The sequence below is a fragment of the Artemia franciscana genome, chromosome 19, assembly GCF_032884065.1.
Source record: "Artemia franciscana chromosome 19, ASM3288406v1, whole genome shotgun sequence".
Classification (NCBI taxonomy): domain Eukaryota; kingdom Metazoa; phylum Arthropoda; class Branchiopoda; order Anostraca; family Artemiidae; genus Artemia; species Artemia franciscana.
Genome location: NC_088881.1, coordinates 33,755,644 through 33,769,910, shown reverse-complemented (window position 1 = coordinate 33,769,910; position 14,267 = coordinate 33,755,644). Strand labels below are relative to the sequence as shown.

At 33.8% G+C, this 14,267-nt stretch overlaps 1 long non-coding RNA gene across 1 annotated transcript in view; it reads left to right on the top strand.

The window, feature by feature from the left end:
* Positions 1-1,425: 1,425 nt before the first annotated feature.
* LOC136039591 (uncharacterized) overlaps positions 1,426-14,267 on the top strand; it is a 245,047-nt gene continuing 232,205 nt past the window's right edge. Inside the window, exon 1 of the long non-coding RNA XR_010620485.1 lies at positions 1,426-1,636. This is a non-coding gene — a long non-coding RNA (uncharacterized LOC136039591). The remainder of the gene's footprint in view (positions 1,637-14,267) is intronic.

Genomic DNA, 14,267 nt, shown 5'->3' with positions numbered 1-14,267 from the left:
ATACAAAATTCACCTCTGCACTGTTTTGTTCCAAGCTTTTAGCATACCACTGGAAAATTTACCAGAAAAATATGCTCAACAGGCTCAGGGAAGATAGTTGAGAATAGGTATTGTCCAAAAATGTTTTTTTTTTCTAGTAGGGAGAGAATAACCTTTATTCTGTTTTTTTTTTTTGGGGGGGGGGCTTACAATCAAGCGCTAGTAAATTTTATGACGGTAAAAGTAGAGGGATGATGATTTTGTTGGTTTTAAGTTTCAACTATGTTCTATAGACAATAAGGCGTATCAAACAGTTCGTGGTAACGAACTGTAGTAAGGAGCGACCCGGCTCAACAGTAACCAAAACTCTAAAAACCGGAATCTTGATACCCATAGTTAAATCAAAAGAATCGTATTTTAATGCTCATTTTAAATATATATATATATTTCATCAAGTTTAGTCTTACCCATCAAAAGCTACGAGCCTGAGAAAATTTGCCCATTTTGGAAAATAGGGGGAAACACCCACTAAAATTCATTCAATTGTAACGAAAATCGCGCCTTCAGATTCAGCGTATCAGAGAACCTTATAGTAGAAGTTTCAAGCTTTTATCTACAAAAATGTGGAACTTCTTAAGTAGTTCTTAAAGAACTTAGAAGAAGATTGTATTTATAGCGTGTTGAGGGAGGGACTCATGTGTCTGAGCAGTAGTTCTTAAAGAACTTGGAAGAAAATTGAAGTTATGGCGTTTTTGAGGGAGGGACCCATGTGTTTGAGCATTAGTTTTAAAGAACTTCGAAGAAAAGTTAAGCTATAGCATGTTGAGGGAGGGACCAATTTGTTTGAGTATTAGTTCTTAAGGAACTTAGGAAAAAAAATGAAGGTATAGCGTGTTAAGGGAGGGGCCCATATGTTTGGGAAGTAGTTTTTAAAAATATGAGCATGTTGAGGTATAGCATATTGAGGGAGGGACCAATTTGTTTGAGTATAGTTCTTAAGGAACTTAGGAAAAAAATGAAGCTATGGCGTGTTAAGGGAGAGGCCCATATGTCTGGGAAGTAGTTTTTAAAAATATGAGAAAAATTCAAGCTATAGCAAGTTGAGGGAGGAACCCATGTGTTTGAACAGTAGCTCTTAAATAACTTAGAAGAATATATATATATATATATATATATATATATATATATATATATATATATATATATATATATATATATATATATATATATATATATATATATATATATATATATATATATATATATATATATATATATATATATATATATATATATATATATATATATATATATATATATATATATATATATATATATATATATAGCTGCAACTTTTTTCATAGTATAAAGCAAGAACTGTTTCTGAAGTGGAAACATTCATTCATCCAGTATTCATTCTGACTTCGTTCAGTATTCGTTCAGACTTCGTCCAGTTAAGACCAGTGTTGAAAATGGATTATATTTTGAATAGTGATTTCAGTGTTAAGGAACAGAGTAAACTGAATATTTTAAAAGTACAGGATCTAATTACTCAGTGACAAAGAAATTAAATCTTTTTTGGATACTTTTTCTGGATAATTTAAATGAGAAACAGACAAAAGCTGGCACGTCTACAAATAAGAAAGACAATTAAAAGGTAATATTTTTCTATGCTCTATTTTTCTATGCTCCATTTTCTAGCTGTAGTTCTTAAAGAACTTTAAGCACTTTAAAGAACTTAAGAAGCTATAGCGTTTTAGGGAGGGACCCATTTGTTTGAGCAGTAGTTCTTACAAAATTGAGAAAAAATTCAAGCTATAGCGTGTCGAGGGAGGGACCCATGTGTTTGAACAGTAGCTCTTAAAGAACTTAGAAGAAAATTGTAGCTAAAGCGTATTGAGGGAGGGGCCCATGTTTTAAGCAGTAGTTCTTAAAAAATTGAGAAGAATTCAAGCTCTAGCGTTTTGAGGGAGGGACCCACGTGTTTCAGCTGTAGTTCTTAAAGAACTTAACAGAAAATTGAAGCTATAGCGTGTTTAGGGAGGGGTCCATGTTTATTGAGCAGTAGTTCTCAAAGAACTTAGAAGAGAATTGAAGTTATAGCGTGTTGAGGGAGGGACCCATATGTTTGACAGTAGTTCTTATAGAACTTAGAAGAAAATTGAAGCTATAGCGTGTCGAGGGAGGGATCCATGTGTTTTAGTAGTAGTTCTTAAAGAACTTATAAGAAATGTAGATATGAGCTTCAAACTTCAACTGACGGTTTTCTGATATCGCTGAATCTGAAGGTGTGATTTTCGTCAAGATTCTATGACTTTTAAAGAGTGTTTTCCCCTATTTTCTAAAACAGAGCTAATTTTCTCAGGCTTGTAACTTTCAAAGGGTAAGATAAAACTTGTTGGAACTTGTATATTTAAAGTCAGCATTGAAATGTGATTCTTTTGATGTAACTATTGGTAAAAAAATTCCGTTTTTTAGAGTTTCGGTTACTATTGAGCCGGGTTGCTACTTACTACAGTTCGTTACCACAGTTCGTTACAGTTCGTAGATCGAATTGGTTAGGTTAGGTATTTAATATAATCCGTTCTTAACAGCTTGCTTTTCAATAATTTTCTGTTGTAGTCGCCATAATTTCGTTACTCAAGTATTACATTTTCATCATAGTTTAGTATATTTCATTAGGAAGTAACAAAAGTACTTATGCTTCCATATTAACTTATCGAACCAAGCTTTTACTATAAAGCTATCAGTTGCCTTTATTAACATTGGAATACTATATATAGACGCTGGTAAAAATATTAAAAAGGTAGACTTGTAAGTCAAGTTACGTAGCCCCTCATTACTGATGACAACAACGATTCAAAATTATCCTCTGTGTACCTAACATTAATCTAATATTCTTTTTTGTATGAAAAATCAACTTCTTTTGTTTATGAACGTCAAAATAACTTTTTTGTATTTCAATTAGACTGCTCAAAATATCTAGACTGACCGCATTTAAAAATAGGAAAAAGTGCGTAGAAACCTGTTAAATTAAACCTTGTTATTACATATCTATTTAGCCACACTGTCTGTTTCAAATCTCTGTTTCGACTTTTTATTTGCAGAATATATATTTCATATTATTTTCAGCTATATTTGAGGTAGATTTTTGAAAAGCTGTATTATGACCAATATTTTATAAGTAATAAGTTAATCAAAAACGTTATCAAAAAATACTTTTTGAAAATCTATATCTTTAAAAATCATATTAATTTTTGAAAATTCATATTTGAAAATAAATTATAAATAATTCTTTCAACTTCTATTAATTTGTACGTTGTATTTGTTTGTTAACAATTTTTGAAAAGCTGGGCAGCCTTGAAAGATGGTAACTCTGACTTCAGGCAACAGCTTGATATAAACCAAATCGGTTCTTAATATCCTCGAAGCTCCCAAATTCCAGATGACGGCCCAAATTAATTACTAGGTAATATTCCAGTTGATTTCAGTTACCTTAAATAAAGAAACATAATGACATGAATCCTAGTTGTCGCATTGCTAGGGAAAATTGGGGTCATGCGTCATTACTCGGCAGAACATAGAGCCCAAACCGGCATAATCACTAGTCCGAAAATAGTAAACGCTAATATAACCTTACGATGCCCTCTTATAGCGCTATTGTGGGTAAAACGAGGAACTATACAACCGGCATATCAAATAACCTACACTAAGCAAACTAAGAGCCCTGTGAAAAAACAAAATTACAACCCCTTCAAGTATGCCGTCGTAAAAGTGACTAGGGCTTTGCTATAAGCAAAAATATATTGGCCACTTCGTATAAAAGGAGTCGTCGTAGAAACTTCGAAAACGGCTCATTCAGTTGGAAATTTTAACATCTGGTGCTCTTTTTAAGATTTAAAAATGTTTGTTGGGCAACCTTTTCAACCATTGACAGTGGTTCATGGTTCAAGAATTGGTTGATAGCTACTATACACCAGCTAGACAGCAAAACATCGCCCAAACTCCAAAATTTTTTATTGGTTGATAGCTACTATACACTGGCTGATACCAGCTAGACAGCAAAACATCGCCCAAACTCCAAAATTTTTTGTGAAAAGCTTATGCTGATCAGCTATGGTTTTCTAAACCAAAATTACTAGGTCACTAGGTGTCGTAGTGAACCGATTTCCAAGTCTCATGCCAAAACTCACAGATATTGACTTCCAGTGGCGCAAGCTGCCATATGCTTTTAGTGACTCCGAAAAGATAGATATGAGCAAAATTACTACAGATTTGATGTCGAGAAAAATACGCGAAATGAGAAACTTTACTGACAAAAGAGTTTTTCCAGATCTGGCAGAAGTCGCCGAGAGGGTGCTCTCCCTACTGCATTCGAACGCAGACTCAGAAAGAATTTTGTCTTGGATCAGTGATGTCAAGACAAAAAACGAAATAGGTTGAAGAAAGAAACTATTGAAGCCGTGCTGGTCACAAAATCGCGACTAAGAACAAAAGATACAGTTTGCTACAAATATGTCCCTATAGACAATCAGATCAAACCCCACAATTCCGAGAACCTCTAAGTAGCCACCCCACCCCCTGGTCAAAACGTTGAATCCAAAAACAAAGATGAAGAAGATCATCGAATATGAACCGCATTTTTTCCTTCTTTTTTTAATGTATCTGTAGTAAAATTTTGATGATGATGTAAGACACTATGTTTTTCAAATACCGCCAACCGCTTCGAAAAGAAAGACGACTTGCGAAAAAAAGAAGAAAACGTGAGCCAAATTGTGAACCAAGATCCTTTCCCTGGACATAAAAAAAGCCTTTTTACTCATTTTCTATGCTATTTTACCTTTTTCTTTGCCTCCTTTGTTTATACCCCACTTTTGTTCCCTTAGCGGTTAAAAATAAACTATTAGGCTATTATTATCAGATTATATTCCATTCAGAACCTTTATCAAACAGTTCGTGGTAACGAACTTTAGTAAGGAGCGACCCGGCTCAATAGTAACCGAAACTCTAAAAAATGGAATTTTGATACCAATAGTTACATCAATAAAATCGAATTTTAATGCTGATTTTAAAGTTTCATCAAGTTCAGTCTTACCCATCAAAAGTTGACAGCCTGAGCAAATTTGTCATATTTTTGAAAAAATGAGGAATCGTCCCCTAAAAGCCATTGAATCTTAATAGAAATCTCAACATCAAGATTTAGCGTATTTGAAAACCCTATTGTAGAGGTCTCAAGCTCTTATCTGCAAAATGTGGAATTTTGTAAATGAGGTCATTGTTAAGGAATTGGGACAAAATTTAAGCTGTAGTGTAAAGAGCGAGGTATTGACGAGGGTAGAACCCCCTCATATACGCAATAAAACATACGAATATAGAAATTCGTTACATAAGTTAATTCGTAAGTTACGTATATTTTTTACCAATGATAATGTTTGTAAAATATTTAAAGTTCTAGTTGCCTTCTTATGTAGTCGAAAAATTGCAGGGCAACTAGGCCTCCTCCCTCGCTCCTTTTTTCTCAAAATCTTCCGATTAATTGCAATTAATTAATATGCAAATTTCGTTTTAATTATTTATGTGCGGAGAGCCAAGATCAAAACATGCATTAATTCAAGAACGTCCAGAAATTAAATAAAAAAACAAGTTTTTTTAAAAGAAAGGAAGGAGCAACATTAAAACTTAAAACGAACAGAAATTACTCCGTATATGAAAGGGGCTTTTCCTCCTCAACACCCCGCTCTTTACTCTAAAGTTTCTTACTGTTTTAAAAAGTAGAGTTAAGAGAAAGAGTCAAAGTTTAGCGTAAAGACCGGGGTATTTTCGTGAAACCTGGGAAAATATAGAAGCGTATCATAAATCTGTTCAAAACAGCAGAATTTTGAACCCAAGGAAGCATAATCATCTCCGTCCGATTTGGCAACACTTATTTGAGCAGCACATGAACGGAAATTCTAAAGCTTCGGAGACTGATATCATTGTAAACCGATTCGGATTATGTTAAGCTGCAGCCTGAAATCAGAGTTACCGTCTTTCAGACTTCCCAGCTTTTCAAAAATTTCTTTATTTTGCTTAATATTTGTGTTATTTCGAAAACTTGAAAGGATGTTTTATAACCATTCTGAAATATGAATTTTCAAGAAATAATATGATTTTTAAAAATATACATTTTCAAAAAGTATTTTTAAATAAAGTTTCTGATTTAATTATTATTTATAAAATATTGGTCATAATACAGTTTTTCAAAAATTTTCCTCAAATATGGCTGAAAATGATATGAAACATATATTCTGCAAATAAATTAGTCGAAACAGAGAGTCGAAACACCGACAATGTGGATAGATAGATACTTTATTTCGTGATTAAACCGAAAACAGGCATTTCACAGAAACAAAAACAGAAAAAAAAAACACTACAAAAAGAAAAAGGGAGAAAAAGAGTACACACTATCTAAAGCAAAACATAAACACTAACTAAAAGTCAAGTCTTTTTGTACGGGATAAAAATCTGTTTACACTAGTCCGAACTCTATTATTTCTAATTATCAGCGATAAAGGAAACGGCACACTTATTTCATATTCACTTAACTCGAACTGCCCTCCATCCCTGTGCTCAGTAGATAGCTATTTAGCAAGTATAGATAGTCTTAGAAATTATTCAAATTATGTTTTGGGGGCAGATTTTAATGCCAAAAGTTCACTGTGGCTTAATAATATTTATTCTGATTTGAATGGTAAATCCATTGCGGATTTTGTTGCCAGGAAATCACTAGTAGTACTGAATGACCCAGATATGCCAACGTATGAATTTTCATATTCGAGCCCCGACGTCACAGCAATTGGTCTAAATTTACTAAAATTTGCTGACAGCTGGGAAGTGACAAATGACCCCCCATCCTTATCTGATCACTTGTATATCAAGTTTAACCTAGTTTTTGAGGCAGATATCGTGGAAATTTGTAATAACATCAAGTATGATTACAGAAAAACTAACTGGAATGTTTTTAGCAACATTATTTTAAATGAAATAGATAGTTTATATTCCCTCCCTACTACGGATGCTGAAGAAATAGATAAAGCTGTAGATGCTTTAACAGCCTTAATACAAAAAGCTACCAATGAATCAACTCCAGTGAGTCGTGGCTCTCCCAAAAAGTATTCACGGTGGTGGACTTCAGAATTATCGGAACTTAGAAAAGGGTATAGACGATTGCTACGGATATTTAAATCCTGCAATTCTCTCGAAAATGAGGTTAATTTAAGGAATGCAAAAAAGAATTATAAACTGGGTATTTTAAATGCTAAAAAGAGTGACTGGAATAAATTCTGTGCAGATAAACCGAATTTGGATCCATGGAATACAATCCATAAAATTTGTAAAAATAGTAATGCCATTGTTCAGCCACTACATGTAACAAAAGATGACGGCAGTAAGACTAACCCTGTAACGGAAGCCGGGGAGGTATTGCTAAATAAGTGGTTTTTAAAGGACGATCATTCAACTGATAGTAATTACCATGGTGAAATTAGAGCAGAACTTACAGATTTTTTGATTAATAGCACATCAGGTGTTACCGAAGTCTCCTTGAATGAATTAAAAGAAATAATTAAAGGTTCAAAGCCATCAAAGGCCCCAGGCCCAGATGGAATTGTAAATTTAACCCTAATTAAAAACATCAATGTTCTTGCTCCTAGTTTGGTAAAGTTAGTGAATAGTTGCTTAAAAATTTCATATTTCCCGAAAAGTTGGAAAAATGCAAATATAATGGTTTTAAAAAAAAATGGCAAAAAGAATGATGGCACTCCAGCTTCGTATCGTCCGATTAGCCTACTCTCAAATCTTGGTAAAATATATGAGCGTGCCATTGCAAATAGAATGATTGCGATTAGCAATGAATATAGTTGGCTTTCGCCCCTGCAGTTTGGCTTCCGTAGTGGGAAAAGTACTATTGATGCAACTGATGGTATTGTTACCACGGCGGAGGAGAATATGCAGAAAAAAATCTTTACTTTATGCACATTTTTTTATATAAAAGGCGCATTTGACTCCGCATGGTACCCTGGAATACTGAAAAAGTTAAAGGCTAAATCGTGCCCTGATTGGCTTTTAAATTTAATTTATAGTTACTTGTCTGATAGAGTTGTTACGTATAAGGGTGAATATTCGTGCATTTTGGAGCGATCATGTCCTCAAGGTGGAATATTATCCCCCCTGTTATGGTCGGTTAACATAAATGATCTTCTAGAAATAAATATTCCTAATGTAAAAATTCAGGCATATGCTTATGATGTTTGTGCAATTATCACATCAAGCAAAATATCAACTTTAGAATCCTTGGCATCAAGGGTATTTTCGAATTTGGTCAGTAGATAACAAGCTCGTGTTTGATAAATCCAAGACAGAAGCAATTTTATTTTCAAGGAAGCATCAGCTTCCGACTGTAAAGCTAATGTACGATGGAATTGAGATACCTGTTAAAAATAAGGTTAAATATTTGGGTGTTATTCTTGATAGAAAGTTATTATGGACTGACCATGTTAGACATAAAATTAACTCTGCAAAACAATATTCTGCTCGTCTTTTAACGGTTGCCAAGGGTACTTGGAACCTGAATCCACATGCATTGAGGATGCTATATAAATCAGTAATCGAAAGCCATATTTTATACGCGTGTCCTATTTGGATCTCTGCACTGAGAAAAAAGAATATTCAGAGAATGCTACGGTCGGCGCAAAGATGTTCTATGATCATAATTTCTAAATCTTTCAATACAGCTCAAACGCAAGTAGTAACCGCTCTCGCAGGAGTGCTTCCAATGGATTTAAGAGCATGGGAATTAAGTATATTGAGATATGGAAAAAATGGTCGACCTCAAAATTGGCCGAGGGTTTTGAGTCCTACCTTGAATGGAATTAGTTATTCGGCACATCATAGCCATTATACTGACCAAATTATTGCAAATTTTTTGGGTCTTTCTTTTAATGACCTTGGTGTATTTCAGCCCTTTCATATTAACCGTAAATCTTTAAATGAGTTTTTGTATGCAAAATGGTTTGATGAGTTTAAAAATTCTGTTAGCACCTGGCCGGCTAACTTTTTTGAAAATAAGGATGACCTTACCTCTGCATCAAAAATTCCCCCAAATAGTAGATTAACACAGCTTATTACAGGTCATAGTAGATTGCTTTATTTTTTAAATAGGATCGGGAAAGCTGACTCTCCATTGTGCTTGTGCGGTCTAATGGAAACATGCAGTCATCTTCTATTTGATTGCCCTGTTTATTGTAGAGCACGTTTAGCAATGGAGTTCGAGTTAAGTGAATATGAAATAAGTGTGCCGTTTCCTTTATCGCTGATAATTAGAAATAATAGAGTTCGGACTAGTGTAAACAGATTTTTATCCCGTACAAAGATACTTGACTTTTAGTTAGTGTTTATGTTTTGCATTAGATAGTGTGTACTCTTTTTCTCCCTTTTTCTTTTTGTAGTGTTTTTTTTTCTGTTTTTGTTTCTGTGAAATGCCTGTTTTCGGTTTAATCACGAAATAAAGTATCTATCTATCCACATTGTCGGTGTTTCGACTAATTTATTTGCAGAATATATGTTTCATATCATTTTCAGCCATATTTGAGGAAGATTTTTGAAAAACTGTATTATGACCAATATTTTATAAATAATAATTAAATCAGAAACTTTATTTAAAAATACTTTTTGAAAATGTATATTTTTAAAAATCATATTATTTCTTGAAAATTCATATTTCAGAATGGTTATAAAATATCCTTTCAAGTTTTCGAAATAATACAAATAATAAGCAAAATAAAGAAATTTTTGAAAAGCTGGGAAGTCTGAAAGACGGTAACTCTGATTTCAGGCTGCAGCTTAACATAATCCGAATCGGTTTACAATGATATCAGTCTCCGAAGCTTTTGAATTTCTGTTCATGTGCTGCTCAAATCAGTGTTGCCAAATCGGACGGAGATGATTATGCTTCCTTGGGTTCAAAATTATGCTTTTTTGAACAGATTTATGATACGCTTCTATATTTTCCCAGGTTTCACGAAAAAGTTGATCAGTTAAGACAAGTCGAATTCTGTCTTATCTTAATTAAATAAAAAAACAAGTTTTTTTAAATGAAAGTAAGGAGCAGTATTAAAATTTAAAACGAACAGAAATTACTCCGTATATGAAAGGGGTTTTTCCTCCTCAATACCCCGGTCTTTACGCTAAAGTTTGACTCTTTCTCTTAACTCTACTTTTTAAAACAGTAAGAAACTTTAGCGTAAAGAGCGGGGCGTTGAGGAGGAAAAGCCCCTTTCATATACGGAGTAATTTCTGTTCGTTTTAAGTTTTAATGTTGCTCCTTCCTTTCATTTAAAAAAACTTGTTTTTTTTATTCAATTTCTGGACGTTTTTGAATTAATGAATGTTTTGATCTTGGCTCTCCGCTCATAAATAATTAAAACGAAATTTGCATATTAATTAATTGCAATTAATCGGAAGATTTTGAGAAAAAAGGAGCGAGGGAGGAGGCCTAGTTGCCCTGCAATTTTTCGACTACATAAGAAGGCAACTAGAACTTTAAATATTTTACAAACATTATCATTGGTAAAAAATATACGTAACTTACGAATTAACTTATGTAACGAATTTCTATATTCGTATGTTTTATTGTGTATATGAGGGGGTTCTACCCTCGTCAATACCTCGCTCTTTACACTACAGCTTAAATTTTGTCCCAATTCCTTAACAATGACCTCATTTACAAAATTCTACATTTTGCAGATAAGAGCTTGAAACCTATACAATAGGTTTTCAAATACGCTAAATCTTGATGTTGAGATTTTTATTAAGATGCAATGGCTTTTAGGGGACGATTCCTCATTTTTTCAAAAATATGGCAAATTTGCTCAGGCTGTCAACTTTTGATGGGTAAGACTGAACTTGATGAAACTTTAAAATCTTGGTTCACAATTTGGCTCACGTTTTCTTCTTTTTTTCGCAAGTCGTCTTTCTTTTCGAAGCGGTTGGCGGTATTTGAAAAACATAGTGTCTTACATCATCATCAAAATTTTACTACAGATACATTAAAAAAAGAAGGAAAAAATGCGGTTCATATTCGATGATCTTCTTCATCTTTGTTTTTGGATTCAACGTTTTGACCAGGGGGTGGGGTGGCTACTTAGAGGTTCTCGGAATTGTGGGGCTTGATCTGATTGTCTATAGGGACATATTTGTAGCAAACTGTATCTTTTGTTCTTAGTCGCGATTTTGTGACCAGTGCGGCTTCAATACTTTTTTTCTTAAACCTATTTCGTTTTTTTGTCTTGACATCACTGATCCAAGACCAAATTCTTTCTGAGTCTGCGTTCGAATGCAGTAGGGACAGCACCCTCTCGGCGACTTATGCCAGATCTGGAAAAACTCTTTCGTCAGTAAAGTTTCTCATTTCGCGTATTTTTCTCCACATCAAATCTGTAGTAATTTTGCTCATATCTATCTTTTGGAGTCACTAAAAGCATATGGCAGCTTGCGCCACTGGAAGTCAATATCTGTGAGTTTTGGCATGAGACTTGGAAATCGGTTCACTACGACACCTAGTGACCTAGTAATTTTGGTAGATTAGAAAACAATATCTGATCAGCATAAGCTTTTCACAAAAAATTTTGGAGTTTCGGCGATGTTTTGGTGTCTAACTGGTAACAGCTGGTGTATAGTAGCTATCAAATAATTCTTGAACCATGAACCACTGCCAATGGTTGAAAGGGTTGCCCAACAAACATTTTTAACTCTTAAAAAGAGCACCAGATGCTAAAATTTCCAAATGAATGAGCCGCTTTCGAAGTTTCTACGACGGCTCCTTTTATACAAAGTGGCCAATATATTTTTGCTTATAGCAAAGCCCTAGTCACTTTTACGACGGCATACTTGAAGGGGTTGTAATTTTGTTTTTTCACAGGGCTCTTAGTTTGCTTAGTGTAGGTTATTTGATATGCCGGTTGTATAGTTCCTCGTTTTACCCACAATAGCGCTATAAGAGGACATAGTAAGGTTATATTAGCGTTTACTATTTTCGGACTAGTGATTATGCCGGTTTGGGCTCTATGTTCTGCCGAGAAATGACGCATGACCCCAATTTTCCCTAGCAATGCGGCAACTAGGGTTCATGACATTATGTTTCTTTATTTAAGGTAACTGAAATCAAGTGGCATATTACCTTGTAATTAATTTGGGCCGACACATGATCGGAAATTTAGGAGCTTCGAGGACATTAAAAACCGATTTGGTTTATCGAGTCAGTCTAGATATTTTGATCAGTCTGATTGAAATACAAAAAAGTTATTTTGACGTTCATAAACAAAAGAAATTGATTTTTCATACAGAAAAAAATATTAGATTAATGTTAGGTACACAGAGGGTAATTTTGAATCGTTGTTGTCATTAGGAATGAGGGGCCACGTAACTTGACTTACTAGTGTACCTTTTTAATATTTTTACCAGTATTTATATATAGTATTCCAATGTTAATAAAGGCAACTGATAGCTTTTTATAGTAAAAACTTGGTTCGATAAGTTAATATGGAAGCATAAGTACTGTTGTTACTTCCTAATAAAATATACTAAACTATGATGAAAATGTAATACTTGAGTAACGATATTATGGCGACTACAACAGAAAATTATGGAAAGCAAGCTGTTGAGAACGTATTATATTAAATACCTAACCTAACCAATTCTATCAAATAGTTCGTGATAACGAACTGTAATAATTAGCGACCCTGCTCAATAGTAGCCAAAACTCTAAAAAACAGAATTTTTATACCAATAGTTCCATCAAAAGAATCCCATTTCAATGCTGACTTTAAATATACAAGTTCTATCACGTTTTATCTTACCCTTCGAAAGTTACAAGCCCGAGAAAATTAGCTTTGTTTTCGAAAATAGGGGGAAACACTCTTTAAAAGTCATAGAATCTTGACGAAAATCACACCTTCAGATTCAGCGACATCAGAAAACCCTAAGTTGAAGTTTGAAGCTGATATCTACATTTTCTTATAAATTCTTTAAGAACAACTACTAAAACACATGGATCCCTCCCTCGACACACTATAGCTTCAATTTTCTTCTAAGTTCTTTAAGAACTACTGCTCAAACAAAGGGTCCCTCCCTCAACACGCTATAGCTTCAATTCTCTTCTAAGTTCTTTGAGAACTACTGCTCAAGCACATGGATCCCTCCCTCAACACGCTATAGCTTGAATATTTTCTCATTTTTTGAAGAACTACTGCTCAAACACATGGGTCCCTCCCACAAAACGCTATAGCTTGATTTTTTTTCTTCAATTTTTTAAGAAGCACTGCCCAAACACATGGGCCCCTCCCTTAAAACGCTATAGCTTCAATTTTCTTCTAAGTTCTTTAAGAACTACTGCTCAAACACATGGGTCCCTCCCTCAACACGCTATAGCTACAATTTTCTTCTAAGTTCTTTAAGAGCTACTGTTCAAACACATGGGTCCATCCCTCAAGACGCTATAGCTTGAATTTTTTCTCAATTTTTTAAGAAGTACTGCCCAAACACATGGGCTCCTCCCTAAAACGCTGTAGCTTCTTAAGTTCTTTAAAGTGCTTAAAGTTCTTTAAGAACTACAACTGGAAAAATACAGCATAGAAAAATAGAGCATAAACAAATGTTACCTTTTAATTGTCTTTCTTATTTGTAGACGTGCCAGCTTTTGTCTGTTTCTCATTTAAATTATCCAGAAAAAGTATCCAAAAACAGATTTAATTTCTTCGTCACCGAGTACTTAAATCTTGTACTTTTACAATATTCAGTTTACTCTGTTCGTTAACACTGAAATCACTATTAAAAATATAATCAATTTTCAACTCTGGTCTTATCTGGACGAAGTCTGAATGAATACTGAACGAAGTCAGAATGAATACTGAACGAAGTCAGAATGAATGCTGGATGAATTTTGGATGAATGAATGTTTTCACTTCAGAAACAGTTCTTGCTTTATACTATCCAAAAAGTTGCAGCTATGTATATATATATATATATATATATATATATATATATATATATATATATATATATATATATATATATATATATATATATATATATATTCTTCTATGTTATTTAAGAGCTACCGCTACCGTTCAAACACATGGGTTCCTCCCTCAACTAGCTATAGCTTGAATTTTTCTCATATTTTTAAAAACTACTTTCCAAACATATGGGCCCCTCCCTCAACACGCTATAGCTTCAATTTTCTTCTAAGTTCC